A 27,630-nucleotide genomic window follows, 5' to 3' on the forward strand; every position below is an offset into this window, starting at 1 on the left:
ACTGCCTGCCGACTGCCGACACAGAGGTAGCCACAGCCGTGAACTACCGCACTGTACACTGGTTAATAAAGAGATAGTAGTATACTCGTAACAACTAGTATGACTGACTATGACGGTATAAAGAATGAAAAAAAAACCACGGTTAGGTGGTATATATTGTAATACAATTATGGATGGACGGACTGCCTGCCGACTGCCGACACAGAGGTAGCCACAGCCGTGAACTACCGCACTGTACACTGGTTGATAAAGAGATAGTAGTATACTCGTAACAACTAGTATGACACTATGACGGTATAAAGAATGAAAAAAAAACCACGGTTAGGTGGTATATATTATAATACAATTATGGATGGACGGACTGCCTGCCGACTGCCGACACAGAGGTAGCCACAGCCGTGAACTACCGCACTGTACACTGGTTGATAAAGAGATAGTAGTATACTCGTAACAACTAGTATGACACTATGACGGTATAAAGAATGAAAAAAAAACCACGGTTAGGTGGTATATATTATAATACAATTATGGATGGACGGACTGCCTGCCGAGTGCCGACACAGAGGTAGCCACAGCCGTGAACTACCGCACTGTACACTGGTTGATAAAGAGATAGTAGTATACTCGTAACAACTAGTATGACTGACTATGACGGTATAAAGAATGAAAAAAAAACCACGGTTAGGTGGTATATATTATAATACAATTATGGATGGACGGACTGCCTGCCGACTGCCGACACAGAGGTAGCCACAGCCGTGAACTACCGCACTGTACACTGGTTGATAAAGAGATAGTAGTATACTCGTAACAACTAGTATGACACTATGACGGTATAAAGAATGAAAAAAAAAACCACGGTTAGGTGGTATATATTATAATACAATTATGGATGGACGGACTGCCTGCCGACTGCCGACACAGAGGTAGCCACAGCCGTGAACTACCGCACTGTACACTGGTTGATAAAGAGATAGTAGTATACTCGTAACAACTAGTATGACACTATGACGGTATAAAGAATGAAAAAAAAAACACGGTTAGGTGGTATATATTATAATAATACAATTATGGATGGACGGACTGCCTGCCGACTGCCGACACAGAGGTAGCCACAGCCGTGAACTACCGCACTGTACACTGGTTGATAAAGAGATAGTAGTATACTCGTAACAACTAGTATGACTATGACGACGGTATAAAGAAAGAAAAAAAAATACCACGGTTAGGTGGTATATAATTATACAATTATGGATGGACGGACTGCCTGCCGAGTGCCGACTGCCGACACAGAGGTAGCCACAGCCGTGAACTACCGCACTGTACTGTGTCTGCTGCTAATATAGACTGGTTGATAAAGAGATAGTATACAACAATATACTACTATACTGGTGGTCAGGCACTGGTCACCACTAGTCACACTGGCAGTGGCACTCCTGCAGCAAAAGTGTGCACTGTTTAATTTTAAATTAATATAATATTATGTACTCCTGGCTCCTGCTATAACAACCTGCAGTGCTCCCCAGTCTCCCCCACAATTATTATAAGCTTTTATACATTGATGTGCAGCACACTGGGCTGAGCTGAGTGCACACAGACTGAGTCACACTGTGTGACTGCTGTGTATCGTTTTTTTCAGGCAGAGAACGGATATAGCAGAGAACGGATATATTAAATAAAAGTTAACTTAACAACAACTGCACTGGTCACTGTGGTAAACTCTGTCTGCACAATCTCTCTCTCTCTCTCTCTCTTCTAATCTATTCTAATGGAGAGGACGCCAGCCACGTCCTCTCCCTATCAATCTCAATGCACGTGTGAAAATGGCGGCGACGCGCGGCTCCTTATATAGAATCCGAGTCTCGCGAGAATCCGACAGCGTCATGATGACGTTCGGGCGCGCTCGGGTTAACCGAGCAAGGCGGGAAGATCCGAGTCGCTCGGACCCGTGAAAAAAAAAGTGAAGTTCGTGCGGGTTCGGATTCAAAGAAACCGAACCCGCTCATCTCTAGTGTTCACAGCAGTTTATCTCAAAAAACATTCTTCTAGAGTTGCCTTAAAGGACATTACACCTGAAGCGTGGTCAAAGAGGAAACCAAGTGTAGAACATCTCAGAACTTTTGGACATAAAAGTGCATCAAGCTTGGCCATTGCCATGAAAACAAAGGCTACATTTTGTGAAATCAAAGAGCCAAAAAGCTTGTCAAGTCAAGAGATATCATATTCAAAGAATCAGCACAAGTTATAGAAAAACTGGAATTTTGATATGTAGAACAAGTATGTATGTGTCGCTTGGCTGCTGGAGGTATACAGTATCTAAGCTAGAGGCTACCAGCATGGAAGTTCAACTACAGAAAAGATCTTATGCAAGATAAAATATTGGTAAACCACATTAGAGGTATAATGAAGAATTGTGGGTTAATTCCTAAATTATAATGATCTCAGATCTATGAAAAAAGATTTTCAATGATAAAGGTAATTATAAGAAATGGTTAATTAATTTTAATAGTTCACAAAAAAAGCATTATATTGATATACATATATATATATATATATATATATATATATACACTGCTCAAAAAAATAAAGGGAACACTAAAATAACACATCCTAGATCTGAATGAATGAAATATTTTTATTAAATACTTTGTTCTTTACATAGTTGAATGTGCTGACAACAAAATCACACAAAAATTATCTATGGAAATCAAATTTATTAACCCATGGAGGTCAGGATTTGGAGTCACCCTCAAAATTAAAGTGGAAAAACACACTACAGGCTGATCCAACTTTGATGTAATGTCCTTAAAACAAGTCAAAATGAGGCTCAGTAGTGTGTGTGGCCTCCACGTGCCTGTATGACCTCCCTACAACGCCTGGACATGCTCCTGATGAGGTGGCGGATGGTCTCCTGAGGGATCTCCTCCCAGGCCTGGACTAAAGCATACGCCAACTCCTGGACAGTCTGTGGTGCAACGTGGCATTGGTGGATGGAGCGAGACATGATGTCCCAGATGTGCTCAATTGGATTCAGGTCTGGGGAACGGCCGCATTTTCGTTCGTTGTGTTTCAGATGTAGGAGTGTCTGTGCGCAACCATATAAATACGCCCCAAACCGTCCACACCTCCTGGGTTTAGTTAGTGGTGAGGAGGGAGGTTGTGCTGTGGAGGTTGGTGAGTAGTTGGTTTGGTGAGGAGGTTTTTGGGCGATTTCTGAGTGTAGTATTGTGTTTGAAAGTAGTCTTGTCATTCTTGTAGTCTTGTTTTTTTTTGGTTTGGTCTCATTTTTTATCCAAGTTTTTTTGATTTATAGTACCTTGTCAGTGTGTGTGTGTGTGTGTGTGTGTGTGTGTGTGTGTGTGTGTGTGTGTGTGTGTGTGTGAGTTGTGCAGTGTAGTGGAGGAGTGTGTTGTTTGTATTTTTTTTTTCTGTGTTAATTGTTGAACCACACAATTATGTCTGACTCAGAGGTGGGTGAGGTGGCTGAGGTGAGTGAGGTGGAGGGTGTGAGTGAGGGGGAGGAGGTTGGTCAGGTGGAGGAGGTGAGTGAGAGTGAGGTTAGTGAGGTGGAGGAGGTGGGTGAGGTTGCTGCAGCAGCCTCAAGTGACAGTGATAGTGACAATCAGAGAGCTCCGCAGCCACGCACCACTACTAAGACTGCGCAGAATGTAAAGTTTAGTTATGCTGAAAATGTGGCATTGGTGCGGGAGCTGATGAAGTAACAGCGGCAGCTATTTGGGCCTGAGTCCGCCAAGGTTGCAACACGGAAGAAGACGGTGTTGTGGGCAAAAGTTGTTGCTGCTGTAAATAGTGAGGGGGTGGTCAAGCGGACGGAGGACACGTGCCGCAAACGGTACTATGACATAAAGCGACGTGTCAAGTCCAAAAGGGCCAAGGAGGCAAAGCGGCTCGCAAAACCAGTGGTGGACAGACCTATATTGCCAGATATCTGGACTATGAGGAGCCCATGCGGAGTTTAATACCTCCTGAAGTAGTGTCGGCAACCCATGTCCATGATTCCGATCTGCCCAGGAAGGATGGTGAGCATGTGCATTTGTCTTAACATTCTATTACATTACTTCTTGCGTTATTTTTTGGGGAAATGTGTGTCATGTGACATTGCATATTACTCCCATCTTCATGTGTGCGTCAGCAAATACATTGTTTTGGGTAATGTTTTCTACAAAAGCCAATGAAACATAGTACTTTATTGTATGTCATGTGGTTTTTTAACTGTACATTTTCCATGTGTAGTTTGGTGTGTCATTGAATTGTCCAGCAATAATGTTTTCCTTTTGCACATTTGTCAGTTTGCAAGTTGGCCTTTGTTTTTGATTTCAGTTATCCATGTGCAATGTTTTAAAATCACTGGTTGACATGTTAGAGGCTGGAGTAGTGCAAAGTGGCTTTGAAGCCAGTTACATGTGTAATTTCATTAGTAGTACTGTATGCAATCTTGTTTAAGACAAACCCACTATTTTTTGGATCATTTAGAGTCTGTATTTGTACCCTGAAAGAACACTGCAGACTTAGTTACCGTACTATTATGTTGGTTTTTTTTTAATGTTGGTTTGTTTTTTGGCTCATATTGTGCTAATGTGTGTTTGGAGTGCCACATCACAGAGCATTTTCTATATTGCTACTTTCATTAATTACATAACATTTTTAAATGAAGATGTATGTGTTTTGGCTTGTAGGTGTATGTATTAGTAATTGTGGTGCTGATTTATTCAGCCTGGTGAAGTGATAAAGTGGAAGTTGATAAATTACCAACCAATCAGGTCATAACTTCTATGTTACTGGCTGGGTTTGCAAAATGACACTTAGGAGCTGATTGGCTGGTGCTTTATCACCTTCCACTTTATCACTTCACCAGGCTTAATTAATCTGCCGCTGTGTCCTATGTCTGTGTCCTGTACATTATTTCCTGTGTTGCACTTTCCATAGTGCATATGGCTCTTGGCCAATGTGTGTGTTTTTTAAATTATTTTATGGTTTTGTTCAGAAATTATTCCCAAATAAATAAGCATACATTTTTGAAAGATTTAATGTTTATAAACATAATGGGTGGTTGTATCAACAATAGCATGAATAAATGAGTTCTTTTCTATGTTTCATTATTTACAGTGTTGAAAAAAAGCAGTAATGGTCGGCCTACAGTAACTCCCATAACATCTGATGATGATGACGCTGCGGAAGCAGGTAAAGTGTCCATTGTAGTATAGGTTATGTTTGTAAAGGAATGGCCATAACAAAAGTACACTTTAAATCCTAGGTCCATCAAAAGAAGTCTTGAGCAGCAGAAGGCGGACTCCTGTAGCACACCAAACAATAATACATGTGGCAACAAAGAAAGCAAGGTCTGATGTCCAATCACAACCACAGCAGTCTACCCCGCCACGAAGATTGTCTACAGTTTCTTCGGTCCTACCACTCCAAATTTTGGTCACACCTCCAAGACGCCAACCACACTCCCCTCATCTTGATTGTGAGTAAGAAACTGTAATGATTTAAAAAATTACTCATCTCATAATAATACATTTAATTAGACTAATTAACTCTAAATTCCACAAAATCTGCTATACTTACCGAAAAAAACAAAAAAAACAAATGGATTCTGAGCAAAATGGCACTTCAGCCATACAGCAGCAGATTGTGTGGAAGATGCTGCAACATAAACACATGTGTAAGCTTGGCAAATAGTAAAGATTTTTTTTTAGCAATTTCACGTATGTGTTTGTCGTAACATTGGCACCAACATGCCAAAACATTACTATGTTTCTGTTGTAAATACTATAAGGCAACACATTATGATTTATAGTGTGTTTTTATGGTGGAGTGTGTCTGATCTACCATACAACTCATGTGCTTGCTTTAAGAATGAAGTAACCAGACACATTTGCCACAAACAGGAATATGTCTGTATTTAAGTTCTGAGTGATGATGTTGCTATGCTGGATATCTGAAAGCACCATTTAAATACATGTGTTCCATGTTTATTGCTTTGCTTTAATTTCTCAAACATATGTCTAACTAATGCCAAAATGGTTCTAATTCCAGATTCTAGTACTGGTACCAGCATCTCGATGCAACAGCAGCAACACAGTGACATGGATGAGACAATCATGTTACAAATGCAGCCATTAATCGAAGGAATCAGCCACCCATCACCTGTGAGTACACCACCACAGCAAAGCACTCCAACACCACAACACAGCCCAACAACACTAGTAGCACAAGGCCCTGATCAAGTGTTTTGGGACAGTTGGGCTACACAGCAGGCCACTAATCAAGATTGCCTGCGTAAGCAGACCCACATTTTTGCTAACCTACCATCTCACCTCAGAAGAATCAGCAGAAATATCAGTCGCCAAAATGAACCAACCACCAGAATTGCCAATACGATGGAAATCATGCATGCAGACATTACACATGTCATGGGCAACTTACAATGCATAATGGAAGAACAGCACAGACAACAGCAAAGCTACATCAACATCTTAGAAAACAATCAAATGATCAATGAATCTATCACCAGAATTTTAGAGAATCAAAATGCTGCAACACGTGAACTTAATGCCACCCTCACTAACCTCAATGAAACACTCAGATCCCAGCACCAACAGCAACCAAGCAGCAGTTCTGGTACGACTACTCCTATTCTATCGCCAGTGTCCTTACCACCAAGGCACTCCACCAGAGCACGCCAACACGACAGTGGTAAAGGCAAAGGCCAGTCCAAGAAGCCAACCCAAAAAAAATAAAAAATAGAGACACCGATTTCTGTATAGAGAAGAAAGTAATCACAGTTAGTAAGTGTAGGTTTGTCCCAATATATATAACACTTAGTACCTTGTCAATTTGTTGAACTTCATTAATTATAAGTGTTACAAACAACAACAGGATTTTTGCAAACACATTTATTATTTAACATCTATGTATTTTTTTGGAGGAGGAAAAAGTAATTTGATCTGCACATTGGCCCTCATTTCGAGATGTTCGCTCGCTAGCTGCTTTTAGCAGCATTGCACACGCTAAGCCGCCGCCCTCTGGGAGTGTATCTTAGCATAGCAGAATTGCGAACGAAAGATTAGCAGAATTGCGAATAGAAATTTCTTAGCAGTTTCTGAGTAGCTCGAGACTTACTCAGCCATTGCGATCAGTTTAGTCAGTTTCATTCCTGGTTTGACGTCACAAACACACCCAGCGTTCGCCCAGACACTCCCCCGTTTCTTCAGACACTCCAGCGTTTTTCCCAGAAACGCCAGCGTTTTTTCACACACGCCCAGAAAACGGCAAGTTTCCGCCCAAAAACACCCACTTCCTGTCAATCACAGAACGATCACCAGAACGATGAAATAAACCTTGTTATGCCATGAGTAAAATACCTAACTTTTGAGTAAAATAACTAAGCGCATGCGCTCTGCGAACCTTGCGCATGCGCAGTAAGCGACTAATCGCAATATAGCAAAAATCGGCAACAAGCGAACAACTCGGAATGACCACCATTGATCGTAGCATGCAGTAACAAGACCACTTGATTTTTTTCTAATCATTACTCTTTCTAGATTCCAATCATTCTCATATCTTGCGGGCAGACTAATTGGCAGCCATGCAGAATGTCTTTAGAATGCAGTAACAAGACCACTTGATTTTTTTCAAATCATTACTCTTTCTAGATTCCAATCATTCTCATATCTTGCAGTCAGACTAATTGGCAGCCATGCAGAATGTCTTTAGCATGCAGCAACAAGACCACTTGATTTTTTTTTTATAATCATTACTCTTTCTAGAGTCCAATCATTCTCATATCTTGCAGGCAGACTAATTGGCAGCCATGCAGATTCATCCATGACCAATACAACATACAATGTGATTTTTAACTCTTTTACATTTCTTCTCTAGACGACATTACAAGAATAACACAATTGAGTTGCCTAAAAAGGTACTAATATGTTGTGAAACAATTTAGATAATTCAGTCCCAAAATGAATGACATTATTGTTGTGCCTTGTTTGTGTGTGTTAAAAATGAGTAATCAGATTCTTACACATGATGCAGAAACAAAGAAATTGTAAATATTTTAATCAACACAAATAATGTGTATAATAATGGATATATGTTGAAAACTGTGTATTGACTTACAAATCACCAAGTTTACTCCAGCAAACATAACAAAATAAATTATTTTGGATGATACTAAGTTTGTGTCCCTTAAATACGATGGAGCATCACACATAGGGACACATGTATTCCTCAAGGCTAACATATTATATGTGGAGAAGTGTTACATTAGGACATTACACACATTCATAAAGTAAAATACTAAATAAATTACTATGTGGATTATGTGTGCTTTTAATAAATTATCAGTACAAGTTTATTAACACTTATCCAGACTTCATGCATGCTACTCATAATCTGTTGTTTAGAGATTTTAAATAAACACAATACACATGCTACATTTGTTTTGCATAAAGCGAGGGTATGTTTGTATGTCTCAAGAAGACAGACACATTCTGAGTAATGGTTTTTAAATGAAAAATGGGGCAATATATATTTAGGCTTACACAACAAATGAAAGAAGCAAACAAAATTTACCTTAAAAATAAGTATTTATCAGGTCTTGCCTAACCTGCCTCCCTAGATCTGTACTCCAAGTCTCTAATCCCTCTGCTTGCTGGCTGCTTTCTTCATCCTCCTCCTCCTCATCAACATGTGGCAGATGTTGTTGCAAACACATGTTATGAAGAAAGCAGCAGCAGAACACAATTTGAGTCACCTTCAAGGGACTATACAACAAAAGGCCACCAGACTTATCCAGACACCAAAACCTAGATTTCAGCACACCAAAACATCTTTCTATCACATTCCGCGTGGACTTATGTGCATGATTGTAATTGTGTTCAGCAGGGGTATCAGGTCGCGACAATGGAGTTAGAAGCCAAGAGAAACAGCCATATCCTCCATCACCTGAAAGACAGATATAATAACGTGTTTCATGTTAAGATACAGCAACACATAAGTAACACACTGTATTTGACCAAAGTATACACAGGCCTACACATATCAAATTACATACCCAGCAGCCATCCATCTGGCATTTGTCCGTCCTCAAACTTATCAAAGAGTGACTGAGGATTAAGGAGTCATGGCAGCCCCCAGGGTAACCAGCAACAACACTCATTATTTTGAGTTTTGCATCACAAACCACCTGCACATTTGTGGAGTGCTCTAGATGATGATTAGTATAGAAGTGATGCCTGCCCCTAGGTGGTCTCAGCTGAATGTGTGTGCAATCTATGGCTCCCAGCACATTGGGCATGCCAGCAAGCTCATAGAAATCTGACGGCATGCCATTGAGACTCCTGGGTAGGGAAGCAGATTGAGGCATCGGTGTGGGGCTGCAAAACAGCCAACACCTGTGTGTATATTTGATAGAAAATAAAACATGAGATTTTAGGACAGGACTGGCAACCGAGAGTAATTAAAAACAACCAAAAACAGAGGAGGTAGTTAGGTATACATCACCTGTGTTAATATTCTTGAAAATGAGGGCTGTGAGATTCCTATGACATCCCCAGACATAGCCTGAAAGCTCCCAGTAGCCATAAAGTGCAACACAGCCAGGAGTTTGTGCAGGCCAGAGACAGAGCGAGAGCGTGCTCAGGGTCTAGGCCCAGTTTGACAAGGTCATACAGACGGAAAATGTTGGTACGATTTAGACGGAACATCTGTATGACCCTATCATCGGAAAATGTATTCAAGTTTAAACGCCCCCTAAAAAAACAAGGCCTGCGCAGCCTCCGCGGAACCTGTTCAACCTGCTGACCATGTTCAGTTTCTTGGCCCTGGTTACTTACAGGCTGATGTCTTAGTCTGAGGAATCCCACAGCACACAAAAGATTACTGGCCCACAGTCCTGCTGCCATTTCTGAGTGTAGGTTGATTGAAATGGGCCTAAGATCCTTTTATAGGCATCCTAATTAAGGTGTGAATGATTTGCCAGTGGCAACACATGTAAACATGCCTGAAAAAAGCAGGTCCATTTTCCCCCGCTTTTTTTAACGATTCGCAAAAAAAATACGACCGCAATTGAGCACTCAGAGACTAACACCCAAATACGAATGAATAGTGAATACCCATGTTGTATGAAATAACAGCCGAGTTTGACCCATGGTCTATTCATTAGTATTTCTGAACTTTGCCGTTAAAGCCATTACGAATAGCCCAAACACTGCCGAGATTTGTGCTTAGTGAATTCCCGTGTTGGGACTTAGAAAAAAAACACAAATCGGTCAAACTCGGATTAATAGTAAATATAGGCCATGGCCGATGTTTCAGTCCCTCAGGATTTTCTTCAGGACATAGCAGCACAATGAACCATCCACCAAGCAGCCAGAGGAGTGAATGACAATCATCACCAGAGGCAGACCTATATACCCCATTCAATTACCAATCATGATCTAAATGCATTATGGGTACTTAAATAGCTCAAACATAAAAATACTGTTGTTCTTTAGAGTACACACACCAAACGCTATCACTTTATACACATGCAACAGCGCTTAAATTGGTATAAACAGCAGTCTCACAATTAACATAAAAACGAAATAGAAAAAACAACTAAATAGTGTGCTGGCTCCGACTGGAAGTGCTGTGTGTTTCACCTGCAGCAGAATGCACTGACATCACCGGAAGCGCCGCGGCCCACCACATAATTAGAGAAAGCGTTGTTAACCAAACAGCGCTCAGCGCTCAAATTCAATCCAACCCTCAACAGCGTAAACTAGATCAGGGTGGACACATCAAATAACAAACTGCCAGGGCGGGTCAAATAGCGATAATTATGACCGGATCTGATATGTGTTCCACCACCAGTGGAATGCACCAATGTCACCGGAAGTATCCGGGACTGTGCAAAAAGACTATAGACAGCTGAATAAAACTAAGCATATGGATACCATTAGCCATATAACACATACTACATAAAAAACTGTGTTGCAATGTCAGAAAAAAATGATCCATAACTCAATAATACAACTGGACCCTTAAAAACATCATATAATATAATGTCATATACTGTGGTAGCATATTTTTTAATTTTTAATAATTATTTTAATTAGCTATAGAATTGCTTTGTGAATAGCACTCCTAAAAACACATTAATTTACAGAAAAGCTGGAATTTTGATATGTAGAACAAGTATGTATGTGCCTCTTGGCATGCCAGCTGTTGGAGATGTTCAGTATCAAAGCTAAAGACTACCAGCGTGGACGTTCAACTACAGAAAAGGTCTTATGCAAGATAAAATATTACTAAACCACCTTAGAGGTATGATGAAGAATTTGCAAATATTGCATTCAGTGAACCTAAAGACATCTAGAAGCCATATTCAGAATCAGATTGGTGTTAGTGGAAGTCCAAGATGGTACTGGAAGACTTAAAGTCACAAGTGTGAATGATATCAAGAATCATGACAGTGACAGCAGTCCCAAGTTTATGAGTCAAGAGACTGTTGCTATGATCCATTCTGTCAGTGAGGGGGCTTTTACTGATATTTCTACCAAGATGTCCAAACCAAAGTCCTTTCATTTGTTGATGTTTCATTTTGTTTTCCCAACCTTTCTTTACAGGTTTCTATTAGAAAGCTTTATTTGAATGTTTGTGTAACATGGAGAAGCTTGAAACAAAGGAAGGGGGGGGTGTTAATAGTGGAGTGTGCTACTGCGCAGACTCCATATTGGTTCCTAAGATACAGTAAGGCTTCATTCACTTACCAAGATGGCTAGGATGGTACTGCACATGCATTTAGCCAATTTGCCACTGTGTAAAAGTGCCATCATTGGAGATGGCTGGTGACTGCAACAAATGCTGTTCCGCTCAAGCTACACTCTATCCATAACCACTGTAGCAACAGTTCTCTTTAATAAACCATTCACAAGTTAAGCTATTGAGTTGTCTATAGTGTCAGGGGGTGGTCTTCAGTATGCCGACTGACGGGATCCCAGCGCACAGTATACCGGTGCCGGGATCCCGACAGCCGGCATACCGACACTTATTCTCCCTCGTGGGGTTCCACGACCCCCCTGGAGGGAGAATAGCGTGGCGAGCGCAGCGAGCCTGCAAGGGGCTCATTTGCGCTCGCCACACTGTCAGTAAGCAGGCGGTCGGGCTCCCAGCGCCGGTATGCTGGTCACCGGGAGCCCGACCGCCGGCATATCGTAGTGAACCCCCTGTCAGGATATTGAGATAAAGCTTTATTCACTTAATCAAGATGGCCACCGAGGATGGTACGCGTTGCGCTAACTTGCCACTGTGTAAAATTGGCATTGTTGGAGACAGCTGGTGACTGCAACAAACGGTATTTTGTTCAAGCTCCACTCTATCCATATTCACTGTATCAACACTTTCATAGTAACAAACCATCCACTAGTTCAGCAATTGGGTTGTCTATAGTGTCTAGATATTCCACTGGTGTGTACATACCAGTGCACCTAAGTATACACACATATTTCCAACAACAAAAAAACTGATGTGAAGAGAAAATACTGACCAACAATGCAGCAGATATGGGCCCAAAATGATTGGGATGGATTAGGTGTTTGGATGAACAGTGGCTGACAGTTGGATTAACTGTGCATATGGTCATTGTTCATCTATATTAACGATGCCATGTTGAGACCAGACCTATGATACTTGGGGGGAGATATAAGAGGAAGTGGTATGTAACCAGCGCTATTTCACATTTACACTGAACCACAGTATAAATGACAGCAGATAACATAGAGAAAAATCACTTTTCTCTACTATATTTGCACTCATGTAACAATTTCGGTATCACCATTATATGGCAATGGAAAATAATTCAGATATGTGCATTTTTGCGGTTTAGAATTTTTTCACATATTGACAGGATTACCTGCGGGTTTGTGTAGTAATCTGCTGCTTCTTTGGGGTTCTCCGGCTGTGCACAAGATCACTGTAGGGGAACGTTTTCTCTCCCCCACTTCGTCAGCTGAGATGTCAATATACTGTATAAATTGGCATTATTGCTTCCTGCTTTGCCTTTATAAGAGGCAAAGCAGAAACAGCAATTGCGGCATGATAAATGCCACTATAGTACACCTCCCCCTTGCCCACACACAGTTCCTATGGGTCAGGGCCGGTTCTACCCCTTGTGGCGCCCAGTGCGAGAGTTTCCACTGGCGCCCCCCCTCTCTGTGGCAAAACAGTTAGTGTGCGGGGGGCGTGGCTTCATAGGGGAGGGGCGTGGCCAGTTATGCTCACAGTAGCTGTGCCCCCCAGTTGATTTGCCCCCTCTTTATTTGCCCCCAGTAGTTGTGCCCCCTCTTTATTTGCTCCCAGTATTTGTGCCTCCTCTTTATTTGCCCCCAGTAGTTGTGTCCCCAGTATTTGTGCCTCCTCTTTATTTGCCCCCAGTAATTGTGCCCTCTCTTTATTTGCCCCCAGTATTTGTGCCTCCTCTTTATTTGCCCCCAGTTGTTGTGCCCCCTCTTTATTTGCCCCCTGTCGCTGTGCCCCCGCTTACAAACACACACACACAAAATAATAAAAACAATACTTACCACTGCCCCGCTCCTGCTTCTTCTGCTGCTGCTGTTCCGTCAGTCTGGCCGCCCGCACCTCTCTATGGGAGAGACGTCAATGACGTCTCTCCCATAGCGCCGCACAGACACTAGAGGTCAATAACGACCTCTAGTGTCTGTGCCTGGAGCCGGCTGCAGCGGACGCCCACACAGCCCACGGCGTCTGCTGCAGCCGTGGAGCGGGGAGCGGAGTGCGGGCAGGCGGCGGTGCCTCCGGGGTGACTGCGGCCACGCCCCCAGGCCGCAGCGCCCCGGGCAAAGGCAGGGCCGAAACTAGAGGGGGGCTAGGGGGGCATGTGACCCAGGCGCAGGATTTAGAGGGGCGCTGAGAGAGACCCGGCGGCAGTGCCGTTTCTACCTCCTTATCGCCTCTTCCGAGCGCTCCTGCTCGGGGGGCGGAGTTTCGTGGAATGACGCGTTGCGTCGTGACGTCACGATGCAAACGCGTCATTCCGCGAAGCCCCGCCCCCCGAGCAGGAGCGCTCAGGGAGAGGCGATAAGCATGAAGGAGGAGGCGGCCGGCGCGAGGGACGTGAGGCGGCGGGACCGAAGAGCGGGAAGACGTAAGTATTCTCTCTCTCTCCCCCCCCCCCTCCTTCCCCCCAACTTGAAACCTGCCTGCCGCTGCCGCACTGTGTAAAATGGGGACACCTGCCTATGGGGATACCTGCCTGCCGCACTGTGTAAAATGGGGGCACCTGCCTGCGTACTGTGTATTATGGGGGCACCTGCCTGCGTACTGTGTAATATGGGGGCATCTGCCTGCGTACTGTGTATTATGGGGGCACCTGCCTGCGTACTGTGTAATATGGGGGCACCTGCCTGCGTACTGTGTAATATGGGGGCACCTGCCTGCGTACTGTGTAATATGGGGGCATCTGCCTGCGTACTGTGTAATATGGGGGCATCTGCCTGCGTACTGTGTAATATGGGGACATCTGCCTGCGTACTGTGTAATATGGGGGCACCTGCCTACGTACTGTGTAATATGGGGGCATCTGCCTGCGTACTGTGTATTATGGGGGCACCTGCCTGCGTACTGTGTAATATGGGGGCACCTGCCTGCGTACTGTGTAATATGGGGGCATCTGCCTGCGTACTGTGTAATATGGGGGCACCTGCCTGCGTTCTGTGTAATATGGGGGCACCTGCCTGCGTACTGTGTAATATGGGGGCATCTGCCTGCGTACTGCGTAATATCTGGGCATCTGCCTGCGTACTGTGTAATATGGGGGCATCTGCCTGCGTACTGTGTAATATGGGGGAATCTGCCTGCGTACTGTGTAAAATGGGGATATATGCCTGCCGCGCTGTGTAAAATGGGGATATCTGCCTGCCGCACTGTGTAAAATGGGGATACCTGCCTGCAGTGTTATTGTTGGTTATGTAGATGTAGTGTAGTGTAGTGTAATGAAGTAATATATAGTACAGCATATAGGGTATGTAGTACAGTGTATAGGAGCATGTAATGTAGTGCAGCATATAGGGGATGGTGTAGTAGTGTAGTGCAGCATATAGGGGATAGTGTAGTAATGTAGTGCAGCATATAGGGGCATGTACGTAGTGTAGTGTATAGGAGCATGTAATGTAGTGCAGTGTATAGGGGATAGTGTAGTAATGTAGTGCAGCATATAGGGGCATGTACGTAGTGTTAGGAGCATGTAATGTAGTGCAGTGTATGGGAGATAGTGTAGTAATGTAGTGCAGCATATAGGGGCATGTACGTAGTGTAGTGCAATATAAAGGGCACTTAGTGTAATCATGTAGTGCAGTAATGTGGTGCAATGTGTGGGGACACACAGGGGCTATGTGACAGATGCTTAGGACATTTGGGGCACATGAGGCGCAATTTTGTTCAATGGTATCCCCTTTCTAAATATTTGATAACATGATAATTTTTTGTGTAATGCGGGGGGGGGGGGGGGGGGGGGGGGGGCGCCAAAATGCTTCCTTGCCCCGGGTGCTGACAAGTCTAGTTTCGGCCCTGGCAAAGGCACTGCTTGCCCACACCAAGGACCGCTCCTGCTATGGGTGGAAATCAAGTAGGGATTAACGCAGCTAAAGGCAATTTAATGTGACTGGTAGCAAGTTCTATTTTTTGGGGGTGATATTCTGCAAAATGCAAAAGGGGTTAGTTGCTATCGGACATGTAAATGATGGTGTTGTATTGATGGGACACATGTAATGAAGTCCAAGTTGGCTGGTGGTGCGGGTTCCCAGCTAAGCTCTGACTTTTTTTTAAGCAGCATTCATTTACAAGGCATGGTTTTGCCTTGTACGATTGGCGCTTTAAAAAAAATCCACGTTCATCCGAGAACCTGCACCTCTGGCCTAACTCTAAAGCCAAATCTTATAGGGTCAGCCCCAATAATTCTGAATAAGTAACTGCTGAAAAATGGTTGTCATAGAATTAAAACAAGAAAAACCTTATATAATAACATTGTTATGGCCAAAAATCATAGTGTATCTGTAATGTGAAGGTTTTTCATTCTTAAAAATATTTTTACCTGAAATAATTGTCAGGAAACAAGTGGAAAGAGTATACATAATAACTATGTGGTATCTTAAATATACCCCTATGTATGTATATAATATATAGTATGCCCTTGTGGAACATGTGGAAGTGAAACATTTATTTTCAATATTTTATTCCGTTTTATCCTCAGTAACCAGAAAGCCAAATCTACCTAAATGTGACCCTGCCAATGACATTACAGACTATAAATATACGTTTAATGACCTCTATGCATCTCCTGATGACAAGAAACCTGGAAAGAGCCATCACTCACTATCAACACAATTATGCATGGCACATTGCATCCCAGGGACCCATATGTCACATTCACTTAATCCTAATGAGAAGAAGGAGTCCCCCAACCTTTCATGTTTCCTGGTTGGGATTTAACATTTCTCTTTCTATGTAATTTTTGAATGCTTTCTGTTGGCTCTTGTAATTGTACTGGTGTCCCTGAAACCTCTTGGAGTGATTTTAATTTAGTGCAACGGCACCTGCTGATGAGAACAGAATTCATTAGTAGCTTTAGGTTTTCCAGCAGCTGTGGAGTTCAACCTACCAGCTTAGTGAATACAATATTCATCTTTGGCAGACTATCTTGCTGTGATTTAGGTGGATAAAATCCTAGTCAACAAATCATTGAAGTGAATTGAAGAGGAACAGACCTTTGGTCTAGTGATGTACTGGATTAAGCTTAATGCCTGAAATATCATCTTTCTTCAATATTCTAGCTCTCATTCCCCGAGCAATTTCACACAGTAACTAATTCTGTGAAATGTGTTTTGTATTGAAACTGCTTCCAAAAACTTTGTAAATGTTAAATGTTATGTTTCTTACATAAAAGTGAGCTTAGTATTAATATTTATTTTGTATTTATGATCATGTGGAGAATGTGGGCCTGATTTGGATTTGTATGCAAACCCGGTGGTTTACATACAAATCCGATGGTTTGTGTTCTGCACATGCGCAATACGAGTATTGTAATATCACTTGCATCGTTTGTGTGATGGTATCCACTTCCTGGACTGCCTGTTCAGATCCTACGTCCAGTCTGCTTAAGCTTCAGCTAATGCAGACTGACTGCAATCTGCTACCATTGCAAATTACGACTATATTGTGTCCTTAGATGCAGTGGTGGTTTTAGGTGTAGGTTAGCAGGTGACTGCCTGAGGCACTGCTGCCTGGGGGCACTCCTGCAGTTTCCCCTACAATGCCTGCCCACTGAACGCACCATGCTGTCTGTCTCCTGCTGTCTGTCTCACTACAACATCTGCCCAGCTTCACAAAGGACGGAAGTGAGGTATAAAGTGGCCACAGAAGATGGACGGGAGCCGGTTAACCTACTGTCACAGCCAGACCTGGTGAGTGATAGGATACACACACACACACACACACACACACACACACACACACACACACACACACACACACACACACACACTCTCTCTCTCTCTCTCTCTAGATGGGATCAACCTGGTGCAACATGTGTAAAGGGCTCTACCTGGCACAACATGTATAAGGGACTCTACCTGGGATAATATGTGTAAGGGGCTCTACCTGGTGTAACATGCATAAAAGGTGCTCTACCTGGAGTAATGTGTATAAAGGGCTCTGCTCTACTGTGGTGTAATGCAAGTAAAGGGCTCTAACATGGCATAATGTAAGGGGTACTACTGGATGGTGTAATGTGACTGTTTGACACTACTGTGAGGCGTAATGGGAATTGGAACTATTATGTTGCCATTTCCCTTTCCCATGAAGGCACACCCGTATATTTTTGCTGTGTACCTCTGACACGCACTATCCCTGTTTTAGATAGAGGGGCATCAAAGAAAACATTCATCCTGGGCCCAGCTTAGAAGCAGCACTTTCATCTCACCGATGCCCCCTGCTGCATTTGTTTTTTATTTGTATTGAATTGCACAGCCGCTTCCTTACAAATTGTAAATTTGTAAGGAAGCAAATTGTCTATTAGCATAAACACTTAATCTATTGTTCTCAGCTGCAATACAATACATAGAACAATAAAGCAGGGGATTAAGTCATTACAGCAGGGTACTAAATCCGACTGGCCAGTCTCAGTTAATCCTATTAAAGGTCAAGATAAATGTGGACCCATCTGTATATACAGTATTGTTTATGAGCTTGTCACAATCAGAATAGGATCCAGCTTAGGCGAACGGAAAGAGGGAATGAGAGAAAGAGAGAGGGTGTCAGGGAGAAACAGAGAAATGGAAGAGAGGGGAAAGAGATAGTGGGCATAAGGGAGTGAGAGAAACAGAGAGAAAATAGGGGTTTAGGGAGAGACAGTGTCAGGGGGAGAGAGGAGAAAGAGAGACAGTGTCAGGGAGAGTGTCGGACAGAGAGGGTGTCAGAGAGACAGAAAAGGGGAGGAGCCAGAGAGGGAGGGGAGCGAGAGGGAGTGAGAGAGGGTCAGGGAGAGAAAGAGGGAGCCACAGAGAGAGAGAACAAGAGAAAGAGGGTATCAGAGAGAGAGGGAGATAGAGAAAGAGAGTATCAGGGAGAGAGAGAGACAGTGTAAGGGGAGAGAGACAGTTTCAGGGAGAGAAAGGGAGAGAGAGACAGCGTCAGGGGAGAAAGAGAGGGGGAGAGAAAGACAGGGTCAGGGAGTGATAGGGAGAGACTGTCAGGGAGAGAGAGAGACAGTGTCAGAGAGAGAGGGAGACAGACAGTGACAGGGAGAGAGGGATAGAGACAGTGTCAATGAGAGAGCGCGAGGGTGACAGTGTTAGGGTGAGAGAGAGGGAGAGAGACAGTTTCAGGGAGAGTGAGGGACAGTGTTAGAGAGAGAGAGGGAGACAGACAGTGTCAGGGAGCGAGGCAGTGTCTGGGTGAGAGGAGAGAGAGAGAGGGAGTGTGTCAGGAAGAGAGTGAGGGAGAGAGAGATTGACAGTGTAATCAGGGTGAGAGAGGGAGGGAGAGGCAGTGTCAGGGTGAGAGAAAGGGAAAGAGACAGTGTCAGGGAGAGCAAGAGACAGTTTCAGAATGAGACAGTGTCAGGGAGAGAAAGACAGAGCCAGGGAGAAAGGAGACAGTGTCATTAGGGTGAGAGAGAGAAACAGTGTGGAGATAGGGAGAGAGAGAGAGAGAGAGAGAGAGAGAGAGAGAGAGAGAGAGAGAGAGAGAGACAGACAGTGTCAGGGAGAGTGTCGGACAGAGAGGGTGTCAGAGAGACAGAAAAGGGGAGGAGCCAGAGAGGGAGGGGAGCAACACAGAGAGAGAACAAGAGAAAGAGGGTATCAGAGAGAGAGGGAGATAGAGAGAGTATCAGGGAGAGAGAGAGAGACAGCTTCAGGGAGAGAAAGGGAGAGAGAGAGAGAGACAGTGTCAGGGGAGAAAAAGACAGGGTCAGGGAGAGCGAGAGACGGTGTCAGAGAGAGAGAGGGAGACAGACAGTGACAGAGAGAGAGGGATAGAGACAGTGTCAAGGAGAGAGAGGGAGGGTGACAGTGTCAGGGTGAGAGAGAGGGAGACAGTTTCAGGGAGAGTGAGAGACAGTGTCAGGGAGAAACAGTGTCAGGATGAGAGGAGAGAGAGAGAGAGGGAATGTGTCAGGAAGAGAGTGAGGGAGAGAGAGATTGACAGTGTAATCGGAAAAATTACTTCACAGAAAGGGTAGTGGACAAGTGGAATAGCCTCCCATCGGAGGTGCTAGAGGCTAAGACAGTAGAGCAATTTAAACATGCATGGGATAGACATAAGCATATCCTTACAAAGAAATAAGGATCAATTAAGGTTAGAGATTAAAAAAAAAAAAAAGGGGCAGACTAGATGGGCCAAGTGGTTCTTATCTGCCGACAAATTCTATGTTTCTATGTTTCTATGGTGAAAGAGGGAGGGAGAAGCAGTGTCAGGGCGAGAGAAATGTAAAGAGACAGTGTCATGGAGAGCCAGAGACAGAGTCAGGGAGAGAAAGACAGAGCCAGGGAGAAAGGAGAGAGAGCGAGAGAGACAGTGTCATTAGGGAGAGCGCGAGAAATAGTGTAAATGAGAGTGAAATAGAGAGACGAGCAAGAGAGAGAGAGTGTCAGGGAGAGAGAGAGAAAGAGGGGAGAGTGAGATGGAGGGAGGGGGAGTGAGCAGAGGCCTCTGAAGGAGCCGTGCACTTCCCAGCATTAGAACTTGCCCCCTTAATACCCGTGAATCACGGCTCTCGGAGCCGGCCAAATAGCCTCCCCCTCTGTGGGGGTTATGCTAACAGCAGCTGTCCTTAGTGGGTGGTGAAGGGGAGCTACGGTTCTTGGAGTCTTGGAGGCATTCCATGTCTGGGTGCAGAGGGAGCAGTGGGCCCTTGAAGCAGCCTGGGCCCCATAGCAGCTGCACACCCTGCATCCACATAGTTACGCCACTGCCTGTATGGCATTGTTCCACAAAGCAAGCTATGTATTGCAGTAAAGGTCATAATAGGGCAGGTAAAAGTATATAGTGACTGAACAGTTCTTTAATAATTGTAGCAGTTGCACTTGCAACTGGATCCAGAGGAACTAACCTAACACCTTGAGGAAGAATTTATAATACAAAACATGTTGGTGATGTCAGGACAACCCCCACATGTGATTCCACAAAAATGTGGGAGCGCCACAAATTCAGTGCGGTCCGGCAATTTCAGCGATAGATAAGCTTTATGTTGGTTTTTATTTATTGAAATTTTAATTATCTGATTAATGCAGTCTCAAGTCTGCAGTCTGGACTTGGGATTTTTGGCTATATGGTATAAGGGGGAACAAACTATTTATGTCCAGGGGATGTTGTTTTTTAATGTTCTTGCTAGACTGTTTAATCTATTTTATTTTAAATAAACCATTTTTTGGATATAAATGGTCTCTTCTGCACTGTTTTATCCAATTGGAGACCAGGATATATGTGAAAGGGTTCGAGTTTGCCGGAGGTGCGGGATGTCGGCCGAGAATGGCCATATTTTTAGAGCAGTAATCATTTGCAAGGAAAAATTAGGTTGGTTTTGCCTTGTAATTGATTGCTTCTTTAAAAATATGGCCATTCTCAGCTGACATCCCACACCTCCGGCAACTCGGATCCTATCACATATCCCCCCGGGTTTCATTTTTACGCTTGGTTCCAGACTAAAGATACCTTTTGTTGAATGTAGCAGCTTATTATTAGGTATTATCCTATATGTGGCCTTAGATTCCAAGAAGACAGGTTAATCCTATTAGTGTTCCCGCTAGCCAGTTTTAGCAGGGAGCCGTGCCCTGTCCATTTTTTCACTGTTAACATTTTATAATAATATGCCCAATTTGAAAATGCCGGTTTGTGCCTTGCCTACCGAGCAATTGCTCAGTAACTACACTCTCTGCCAAACTGCTGAACATGGTCCTGCCCTTGTAGCTCACGGTTGGCAGCCAACAGCCTAGTCACTGACTGAAGCGACCATCCTGTCTTGTGAGTGCTGGGGAGCCTCTGTCAGTCAGAGCTGTCTGCTACTGCAGTCTCTATACTGTACGCAGAGAAGCTGCCACCACCAGCTACCCCTTTTTCTCTCTGGCAGTCAGCTTGGGAACTGGAGGGAGATTGCTGGATGCAGCCAAGAAGGAGTGAATCAATCGGTAGCCGCATTCACTGCCGTGGGTAAAATAGGAGTGTAGCTCGGTCTGGAGCGAGCAGTGTCCCAAGGATATGCGGGAGAGTGACAGCATCAAGTACACTTAGGGTTATGGCTAAAACCAAGTTGGGGAAAGGACCTCTGATGTCATCAGGGGGAGTTGTGACACCACCAGCGGGAGGAGCCATGTCTGGGCTCAGTGGCTTACTCTGCTTCGCTTGCCACCGGGTTACTAAAGTGAGTAGTTAGTGGCGTGGCTAGTAAAAGAACTATCCTACTGGCCTAGCTCCTCCCCCTGACGTCAGAGGTCCTTTCTCCAACTTGGTTCTAGCATCTACCGTACACCTAGGGAGAGTGAGCATAAACTGCAGCCCGCCACCATTGTCCCATGTCACATATAGTGTGGCATGGTAACTTCTCCCTGCACTTCCACACAGGACATCCTAACATCCCTTTCTGCCAAACAAGCCACTGGGCAACCCCGCATCCCTATCTGACACACAGAACGGGGCAACTTCACATCCCTGTGTGCCAGTCAACACCAGGCATTCCCAAATTACCAGTGTGCATCTGCTTGTGTCAGACACCAATAGGCATCCCCAGATACTAGTGTGCCACACACCAATGGGCACATGAATGTAAGTCCTACCGTAAATCTAGAATGTCTGCAATTACTACGTATTTGTCTGAATGAAAAATAGTGATATATGCATCTAACACAGAGTTCATTTAGATCAGAAAAGGAACAGTATTTTGGGTAAATTAGAAACTTCATTTGTGAGTGGTTAATTAAAGAGATTAATGGGATTAGTTATTTAATTGTCATTACGTTATTTGCTTTTTGTGTTTTAGGAGAAAGAAGGAAAATTACAATTAACTAAGGAAGCAATGCAAAAGCTTCAGTAAACAGTATTTTAAATTCAATTTGGGATTTTTATTATACCACTGGCACCAGGAATACAGAACCAAAAAGGCACAAGAGGACATTGACAGGTGGGAGGGAGAGGGAGCATACCACATGTACTGTACAAATAGGTTCAATGGCAAAGATAATACAGAGATTTGAGAGCACTAAGGACATAACCCAAAAAATTTGGTAAAGTCTAACAGGGACTAGATAAAACTGGCGTATTTGAGGATGATGAATGTTTATTGTAGTTGGAGTAAGGAATGCTGGACAGTTTCCCTAAACAAACCTACAGAGGTAATTCTCCCTTATACTGTACCCAATGGAAAAACAAGGATGTCCAGGACACGGCTGTGGTGTTTACTGTGGTGCTGTGGAAACCATTCTATGATACACTTGATATTTGGGCTTTACACTGAAGAAGTACTTCTATAAATGGGATACAATTCCAAAATATGATTTGTTGTTGTTTCTTTTTTAACTTGCAAAAAATACATAATTTGTGGTGCTAATATATTGCAATGGGCAGAGCACTAAGGTACAGTCTATAACATTTCCAAACTGCTTGCGCTGCCAAGAAGCACACAAATGTGGGAATGGTCAAATTACAGTGGGGCTGTATCTCTGAGGGAATATCTAACACTTCTGAGGCACCAGTGGCAAATGTGTGTAATACCCTATATTTTGTAGGGAGTTTTTTTTTTTGTGTGCATACTCTTGCGGGTAATAGAGCCCCTTTTACACTGTATGGATGCAAATGGCCCATAGATTAGCAAGGGTTGTGTGATAGATGCCTGACAACTCTTGACATGAAAGAAAAGAAATGGGCATCTCAAACCTTCCACAAATATTTCCCCTCTCTCAGCAACAGCCAGCCCCGGGAAATGGAGCCGTCAACGATTGGACCCCCTTGCAGTTGCAGGGCAGAAGAGCCCTGAGTTTGGTGCCTTCAGCCCTCCGAAATTATCCCCCCGGCCTCAGTAACAGCAAGCCCGGGAATTGGGGACCCGTGCTGATTGGACCCCTGAAGTTGCAGGGGAAAAGGACTTTGGGGCGGGCGACGACCAGCGGGGAGATCCAGTAAAAAGAGAGACCGTGGGTGGAGTAGAGGAAATTTTCCCCTGTAAAAGAAGCGGACGCCTGTAGAGAGGAAAGGAGTGAGCCCGAAAGAAGAGGATCGCTTACCCGACCGGGTGAAGAGACAGGTCTGCTACTTGCCGAGGACCGAGTGCTGCTTGACTGACCGGAGTAGAGGAGCTGTCCCGAGTACTGCCGGATGAAGGGGAGGACCATCGTGGAAGACCAGAGCTTCGCGGAGGATCGGTGTCGGGGAGAAGCAGGCATCGCAGAGGATGACCGCCGCAGAGGACCCTGGTGATCCATGATGCCGACCGGACGCCTGTGGAGAGGAAAGAAGACCCCCGGCGAGGAACCCTGGTGGCTGGGACGAGAAGACCCCTTTGGAGATCGGAAGACGTCGCCGGCTGTCGGGAGGAGGTGTACGGAGCACAGAGCCCAGGACCAGAGTGCATTCCCCGGCGCGGTGCTTTGCATCCCGGGTGGCACAGAATATTCGGGAGCCGATCGGAGGTGGCAGAAGCGCCGCAGCAGGTGGTGAGACCCTGATCACCCTTCCGCTGCCATACTCTGCCCCTGTAATGCCCTCCGCTGCAAAACTCTGCAAATGGGGAATATTTTATTTTTTAAAAGGGGGTAGGCACCCCTAAGCTCCTTGGGCTCCCCTTTGATAGTCGGTACCCTCAGGTTTATTATAATTGAAGAGGGGTGTGTCTTAAGCTAATGATATAGTTAAGTTATGCTGGTATCTTTAGTTCTTTCATGCAAGCTCCGCCCAGCAGTTTAAGAGTCAATGTAAATGTGCTTATAGGCAATTGAGTTATGCTGGTATCTGTAGTTCTTTCATGCAAGCTCCGCCCAGTAGTTTAATAGCCAATGTAAATGTGCTTATCTGCAATTGTGTTATGCTGGTATCTGTAGTTCTTTCATGCAAGCTCTGCGCAGCAGCTTAAGAGTCAATGTAAATGTGCTTATCTGCAATTGAGTTATGCTGGTATCTATAGTTCTTTCATGCAAGTTCCGCCCAGCAGTTTAAGAGGCAATGTGAATGTGCTTATCTGCAATTGAGTTATGCTGGCATCTGTAGTTCTTTCATGCAAGCTCCGCCCAGCAGCTTAAGAGTCAATGTAAATGTGCTTATCTGCAATTGAGTTATGCTGGTATCTATAGTTCTTTCATGCAAGTTCCGCCCAGCAGTTTAAGAGGCAATGTGAATGTGCTTATCTGCAATTGAGTTATGCTGGTATCTGTAGTTCTTTCATGCAAGCTCCGCCCAGCAGCTTAAGAGTCAATGTAAATGTGCTTATCTGCAATTGAGTTATGCTGGTATCTATAGTTCTTTCATGCAAGTTCCGCCCAGCAGTTTAAGAGGCAATGTGAATGTGCTTATATGCAATTGAGTTATGCTGGTATCTGTAGTTCTTTCATGCAAGTTCCGCCCAGCAGTTTAAGAGGCAATGTGAATGTGCTTATATGCAATTGAGTTATGCTGGTATCTGTAGTTCTTTCATGCAAGCTCCGCCCAGCAGTTTAAGAGTCAATGTAAATGTGCTTATCTGCAATCGAGTTATGCTGGTATCTATAGTTCTTTCATGCAAGCTCCGCCCAGCAGTTTTAAAGTTTCCTGCTTACCTGTCACTTGTATTGCTAAACGCTGGTTACCTGAGACTTTAGTTTAGACGCCATAACCAGCCTGCTTCAACTGTGCACCTGTTTCCTGTTTATCTGCCACTTGTATGGCTAAATGCTGTTTACCTGAGACTTTAGTTTAGACGCCATAACCAACCTGCTTCAACTGTGCACCTGTTTCCTGTTTACCTGCCACTTGTATGGCTAAACGCTGGTTACCTGAGACTTTAGTTTAGACGCCATAACCAGCCTGCTTCGACTGTGCACCTGTTTCCTGTTTACCTGCCACTTGTATGGCTAAACGCTGGTTACCTGAGACTTTAGTTTAGACGCCATAACCAGCCTGCTTCAACTGTGCACCTGTTTCCTGCTTACCTGCCACTTGTATTGCTAAATGCTAGTTACCTGAGACTTTAGTTTAGAAGACATAACCAGCCTGCTTCAACTGTGCACCTGCTTCCGGCTTACCTGCCACTTGTATTGCTAAATGCTGGTTACCTGAGACTTTAGTTTAGAAGCCATAACCAGCCTGCTTCAACTGTGCACCTGTTTCCTGCTTACCTGTCACTTGTATTGCTAAACGCTGGTTACCTGAGACTTTAGTTTAGATGCCATAACCAGCCTGCTTCAACTGTGCACCTGTTACCTGCTTACCTGCCACTTGTATTGCTGACGCTGGTTACTTGAGACTTTAGTACAGAAGCTATAACCAGCCTGTTTCAACCGTGCACCTGTTTCCTGTTTACCTGACACTTGTATTGCTGACGCTGGTTACCTGAGACTTTAGGACAGAAGCTATAACCAGCCTGCTTCAACTGTGCATCTGTTTCCTGTTTACCTGCCACTTGTATTGCCGACGCTGGTTACCTGAGACTTTAGGACAGAAGCTATAACCAGCCTGCTTCAACTGTGCACCTGTTTCCTGGTTACCTGCCACCTGAGTTGCTGACGCTGGTTACCTGAGTCGGATGTAGAAGGGCTTTAACTAACCTGCTTCCATTAGTAACTTATTGTGTTTTTTTGCTCACCTGGCTCTATTCCATGTCCTGTAGTAGTACTTACGCTGGGTGTAATCAACTGTTTAGTTGCAATTCTGTTAATATTGACAGAAGAAATAAAATCGTGTTGTACGCATTACATGTCAGTTTGTGTCTGCATCTCAAAGGGAACTATTAACGCTTGCCTCTCTGTCACCGGGTGCTGGTAGTAGCAAGATATCGGAGTACCATCAGACGGGGATTAAGACCATCCAGCATACCTGCGGACTGGGGGGTTACATGTGTACCCACCTTTTCACCTTTGCTCCTTCTGTGGGCAGAGAGCTCTTCCCACTGGTGGCTCCACACATCTGTTTCCTTACTCTTTGCTTTCTCACACAAAGGAGCCAAGCGTACCGCTAGCGTAACAGGCATCGCAGTGGGTGTCCAACAGTAGGGCTGCGTCTGAGCATAGCGGATTCAAACCCTAAAGACATCTCGCTCGGTGCGACTTTACTGGCCGCACCATAGCAGTGGGGTAGGACAGGGGTCACCTGGGCTCACCATGCTTTCATACAACATCATCATCTTATGAATTTCTCCACTAGGCACTGGGCACAGTGAGTGACATGGGGTCTAATCATGAAGCAGTGAAAAGTGTGGAGAAGTGAGCCAGTGGAGAAGATGCCCATGGCAACCAATCAGCTGATCTGTATGATTTTATAGCATACAAATTATAAATGTTGCCTAGCTGCCCTGTGAAACATCTCCACTGGCTCACTTCTCCACACTTTTCACTGCTTCATGAATAGACACCATAGTCCCAGTCATAACCTCCCTCAACCCCCCGCCACCCCCCACCCCCCACACACACACGATCCTCCTACCCCATATGACCAGGAACTGCCAGGCCCAAAAACCCTCGGGCGGCGGAGTGTTAATGAAGTAAAATGAACAATTATATATAATATATTGCTTTCTAATGTCAATAGTTACTAGGGATATTTATAGCACGTCCTGTAGTATTTCTTAAACATGGATGTCAACATGTTTCTAATTAATGGACAATAGAGATTATTATATTATATATTATTATTTCTGAGTTGTGGTTATTTGAATATATGCAAATACAACTCGAAAAATGATCCCATATATCGCATGCCAGATATTCCTAAATGGCCTATTTATGCTGATACATATGACACAATGAGTAAAAAACAGTATTTATTGAACTAAAAAATACAACACATGTGCATATATCAAGAACAAATGGGAAAGTGACTCGTGCATCTAATCCTGCTGGGGGATTGATCCCCAAACAACTATTTCCTGGT

Source organism: Pseudophryne corroboree, chromosome 2, assembly GCF_028390025.1.
Source record: "Pseudophryne corroboree isolate aPseCor3 chromosome 2, aPseCor3.hap2, whole genome shotgun sequence".
Classification (NCBI taxonomy): domain Eukaryota; kingdom Metazoa; phylum Chordata; class Amphibia; order Anura; family Myobatrachidae; genus Pseudophryne; species Pseudophryne corroboree.